The sequence below is a fragment of the Vombatus ursinus genome, unplaced genomic scaffold, assembly GCF_900497805.2.
Source record: "Vombatus ursinus unplaced genomic scaffold, bare-nosed wombat genome assembly UNPS02007284.1, whole genome shotgun sequence".
Taxonomy (NCBI): Eukaryota; Metazoa; Chordata; class Mammalia; order Diprotodontia; family Vombatidae; genus Vombatus; species Vombatus ursinus.
Window position 1 is genome coordinate 3,878,641 of NW_020947062.1, and position 6,000 is coordinate 3,884,640.

Here is a 6,000-nt window from a genome sequence, read left to right on the forward strand (position 1 = left end):
GACTACTTGCTGACTTGACAACAGTTATAGTGTTTAATAAGCAAATTCCTTTATTTTTTCTATAACTGTAGGATCATAGAATTAGAGCTAGAAAGATTATCTAGTTAGTTATTTAGCTTAACTCAGAAGTTATCTAGTTAACTGTCTACCCCCTTTGCAAAATGAAAACTGAGGCCTACAGGCTTGCCCAAAGTCATACAAGTATTAAATGTCCTTTTTAAGAACCTCTATGCACAGTACCCAGTATTAGATGTGATATATATGTATGTGTGTGTGTGTATCTAAGTATGTATCTATGTGTATCTATGTATATATATGCATGTATATATATATGCATATATGTATATACATATGTATGTATGTATATAAAAAGATTGAGATCTGGTCTCTGAGTTCAAGGAGCCTATGATCTAATAGGAAAAATAAACTACATATCCAAATAATTATAAAATAGAACATGTTAAAGAGATAAGGAAGACAAAGTGAAATGATATGAGATCATATGATGGAAGGAAAACTATTTACTGAAGAAGTCAGAGTCATTTTCATATCATTTAGTATTAATTTCCAATAATTGGTCACTATTTGGCATTATAGGTCTCACGGATTACAGATTTATTATTGCATGCTTGGATAGGGGAAGGATGTAAAATTTTGTACTAATTAATTTATGGATAACAAAATTATGAAGTGCTTACTGTACAATATTACTAGTAACTCAGTTTTTAAATAAAGAAAAATTATCATGTGTATTTCCCAACATAACCTTCTCCCTTCCCTCTCCCAGAAAGCCATTTCTTATAACAAAGAATTTAAAAAGGAAACTAAAGAGTAGCAAAATGAAATATAATATAGATATATATTTATACCCACATACGTATGTACATATATATGTATATATGTAAAAATTACATACAATATTATCTCCCCACAGTGCCCCCATTTCTACAAAGCAGGAGATAAGGTTCCTTTCCTGTCCTTCAAGATCTTAAGCAAAAGTTATTTTTCTCCTCCCAAGTAGCCACTGTTCCTGGACCTCTTCTTTGCACTGTCTCCCTCTACCTTACTGTTTGGGTTCTTCTCTCCTACTTCATATTAGACTATAAGCATTTTAAGAGAAGATCAGGGGTACTCTGGTAAATGTTTAAAGCTGATACTCTGGGAGGGGGGAAGTAGGTTCAGCAGATTTTTAGTTTAATCTGCTTATTAAGATTTTCTCCATCCCTTTCTTAAGTCTAGAAATCAACAAAACAATCAAGTTCTGATTTGTACTTTTTGCCAGTTTTCAAAGTGTGAATGCTCAAATTAAAAATTAACAATTGACTAATAAGATGGCTCCAGCACACCTCTGGGAAGGGTCTCTGTCCCATTCATCTTTTCATCAATATTATCTAGTGAATGCCAGCATAGAATAGTCAAGTGCTGGATCTAGGGTGAGAAAACCTGGGATAAAGTTCCAACTCTGACACCGTTTGTGCACTTAAATGGGATTCATTTAAGGTCTTATTTCCCCATTTGTAAAGGTGGGAAAATAAAAATGTGTAAAGGTTTGGAAAGTGCTGATTATGTATCAAAGCTCTATATAAATGTGACCTATTGTGCCATAGACAACAGAATGTTGATAGCAGCCCTTTTTATGGTAACAAAGTTCTGGAAACGAAGTAGGTGGTCATGGATTGAGGAATGGCCAAATAAAATGTAGTTCATGGAATGGAGAAAAAAATTATTAAGCTCTTACTATGAGGCAGCTAGTTGGCATAGTAGATAGGGCTTGGAGCCAGGAAGTCCTGAATTCAAATCGGCCCTCAGACACTTACTAGCTGAGTGACCCTCGGCAAGTCACAACTTTAGTTTGCATCAGTTTCCTCAAAAGTAAAATGGGATGATAACAGCACTCCCCACTGCTGTTGTGAGGTTCAAATGAGATAAAATTTGGAAAACACTTAGCATAGTGCCTGGCACATAATAGTCAGTTAGTAAATGCCTATTGTTTTCTCTCCAATCACTATGCTGAGCACTAGGAACACAAATAGAAAAGTGTGATAGTCATTGCTTTCTAAGAACTCATATTCTAGTTGAGGGAGACAACTAAGAAAAAAAGCTTCCCAGAAAAGTTGGCACCTATATTGTATACTGAAGGGAGGGATTAACTTCCAAAGGTAGAAAAGGGGTGGGGAAACTGCTTTCCAAACAAGCCATTGGAATATGATTAGAAAAGACATGGTGCTGGGAGAGGGAGGACAAGATCAAGAAAGAGCTAGTAATCAAATTGGATGGAATATAGCATGCATGAAGGAGAGCTGTATTAAAAAATGTGGGGAAAGGTTGGTTGGATCTATATTATGAAGGGCCATAAATGACAGTCTAAGGAGTTTATACTTTATTGTTGTTGTTTGTCCTTTTTTCTCGAAGAGGGACATCAGGAAGGTAATGCAATAGATATGGAATATTGCATGCACTTTCACATGAGTTCACTGTAATATTAGTTTTATTTAACTCTTATATTTTGTTACAAGAGACTTGTCACAAAGTGGGAGTGATCTGTAAGTGTTTGTAATGCAGAAACAAAACATGTCAATAAATTAAAAAATAAATCTTACCCAGCCTAAAGAATATGCTTAAATGGCAGCTCCACCAAGAGCCTTCCCTTACTGTAGCACCTTCTCTCTCACTTGATCTATATATAGTCCTCTTGTGTATTTATCACAGTCTAATTTGTACTAAAATTATAATAAACTTCTTGGGGCTAGAGGCTCTTTCATCCCCTAGCGTAAGTACATTCCATATAGTAGACATTTATTGATCAAATGAGATATTTGCAAAAAACTCTTATCACAGTACTTGACACATAGTGGGTGCAATTTAAATACTTATTCTCTTTCCCCTTATTAAATATATGTTAAACATATATTTTATATTATGTGCAATATACATAAATAAATAAATATATTTTAATTTAAAAGTCCACTTGTTAGAGGTTCTTTGAATAGATAGACTAATATATGCTATTATGCTTGTAATGAATATTGGATTTTTGAGACAACTTATATAGGTAGATAAAGACAGAAATAATGTGATATGGTGGCTAGAGCACTGGACATAGGTCAGGAATGTGGAAGGCCAAATCTTACCTCACATACTGACTAATTATCTGAGCAGCAGGTCATTTAATTTCTCTGAGTCTCCAGTTTTCTCATTTTTGTGAAATGTTGGTGTTGGAGCTGATGAACTTTAAGATCCCTTCCAGCTTTAAATCATGATCCTATGTGTATATACGTATGTGTATATATATATATATATATATACACATATATATATGTGAGTGTGTGTGTGTGTGTGTGTGTGTGTATAATATAAAAAGTCTTCTAGGAATATTATATCATTTCTTTAGTATGTGAAATTAAAAGAAAGCATTGTATTCCATCAAGTATTTGTATTTCAGGAGCTAGCAGTAACGCGATAGAAAAAGTCTAGAATCTGGAGTCAAGATGCTTGGAATTGAATGTCAATTTTGTCATTTATTAGCTATGTGACCGTGGGCAAGTCACTTCTCTGCTTGTAGCCCCAGTTTTCTCAATTATAAAATGAGGTAGTGCAATAACAACATCACAGTGATCTTATAAGGTTTGTTTGGGGAAGATCAATAGATTGAATCAGTCACTTCTAGCCTACTCAAAGTAATTGGAGGAATCAGGTGAGAACACATTTATTGAATCAGTCAATTACTTAAAGGTTTTAGGCTAGGAATGAAAAGTACTTGACCAATTTACAAATTTTTGAAAGACATTAGATGCAACAAGGTGACAGTTGCTCAGAAAATACATTTGGATTAACTGAAAAGGCTTCACACTGGGAGTTGCATGAAACTAACAAGCTAGTTTGGAGCTAGACATTCAAGCATATGACAACCTAATAGCAGGAGTTTTTCCACTCAAGTCTCTGAAGGAAAAAAGGAAGGAAGGAAAGAAGGAAAGAAGAAAAGAAAAAAGAAAGAAAGAAGCATTTAGTAAGTGCTTTACAAATGTTTTCTCATTTGATCTTCACAACTACTCCCATGGAAGTAGATATTATCATCATCATCATCATCATCTTCATCATCCTCGTCATCATTGTCACCATTTTACAATTGAGAAAAATGAAACAGGCAGAGGGACTTGCCCAGGGTCACACAACTATTAAGTGTCTGAGGCTTGATTTGAATTCAGGTCTTCCTAACTCTAGGACAAGCAGTCTATCCCCTGCACTCCCTAACTGCCTTCTACTGCCTCCTCTTGTCAAAAGAGTTAAACATTCAAGTGTTTCCATGGTGTGTTGACTCAACTCAGACTCTGATAGGAATAAAGTCTTTTATCTAAGAAATGAGTCCCTTAGGTATCAGTGTCCTGACCATGTCTGTATCAGGAGTCTGTAAGATCATGATTTGGAAGGGATTGTAAGGACTTGATAGTCCAACCACCTCATTTTGTACATGAGATACTAAGGCTTAGAGAAGTCCCACAAATAATGAAGAGCAGAGCCAGGAATCACAATCAGTTCTTTATCTCTAACTATAAGGCTATTCTTTGAAGTTGTATCCCTTCTTCATTGAAAAAAATGAAATGGAGTGGAGTCAACAAAAGACTTAAAGTCAAAAGTCCTGAGTTTTAGTCAAAACTCCTCCACTGTTAGTAGCTGTACAATTTGGCATGAGCCATTGAGTCATAGTATCAAAAGCTAGAAGATACCTTGGAGATTATTTAGACTCTTTGATGTTCTGTTGTTTTTCAGTCATGTCCAAGTCTTTATGACCCCATTTGGGGTTTTCTTGGCAGACATAATGTCATGGTTTGCCATTTCCTTCTTCAATTCATTTGACAGATGAGGAAACTGAAGCAAATAGTGTTCAGTGCCTTGCCCAGGGTCACACAGTAAGTGTCTGAGATCAGATTTGAACTCAGGAAGATAAGTCTTCCTGATTCCAGGCCTAATACTATCCTCTGCACCACTAAGCTGCCCATTTATTTAAACAAGTGGTTCACATAATGTAAGCTGTAGGCTTGTGGAGGTCCGCAGCTTTATTGCAAGATGTTGATGAATCTTTCAAAGAATCTAAACTACCTTAAATAGATTGAATAAACAAAATGCCTCATGTATGTGTATCACTGTTTTTTAAATGAATGTAAATATTGTTGCAATGCATAAAGTACAAATACATTTCAAAGCATTATGGAATTCATAGTCACTATTTTTCTCAATCAAAAGCTGCTAATCTTTGCAATTTCTATCGTATGTGAGTCTTTAGGGATTTTGATGTAAAAAAAAGTACTTAGATGCAAAATATTGGGAACAGATGATCACACCCTAACTCTTAAATTTATAGATATACTCATTTATAACTGAGTACAAAAGTGAATATAACTTTCTAAAGGCTGCTTAGGTAGTAACTATCAGAGGTGGGATTGTGAATTCTGGTCTTCATTGCTCTTTCCACTATGCCACCAATTTCTCTGAGCCTCAATTTTCTTATCTGTAAAGTGGGAATAACAATACCTGTACTATGAGCTTCATGGGATAGCTATGAGGATGAAATAAAATAAGATGAAAAATATTTTAAGATAAAGTACTCTATAAATATGTTGTTTTACTATTAAGGTAAATTTCAAAAAGTCAGTAAAGTTAAATATTTTTTAAAGTATTATTTATAAAATATACCATTAAGATACTGTACAAACCTATGATTTCCTTTTTGTGGAGGAAATCCTGGATATGAAAATGCATGCCCTAAGTGGAGATTAACAATATATCTGGAATTTATAGTCTTAAAGAGTGGCCTGGAAAACTGAGAGATTAAGTGATTTGCTAATGGACATATATCTTTGATGTATTTAAACTTCACCCTGAACAGACTTTCTAAGGCTAGCCTTCTCTCTATACTCCTTCCAATGTATAGAATAGTTTTGTCAATACCCACAGGAAAATCCATGTCTTTTCACTTAAAGAAGGGAATATTGACCTTATTTG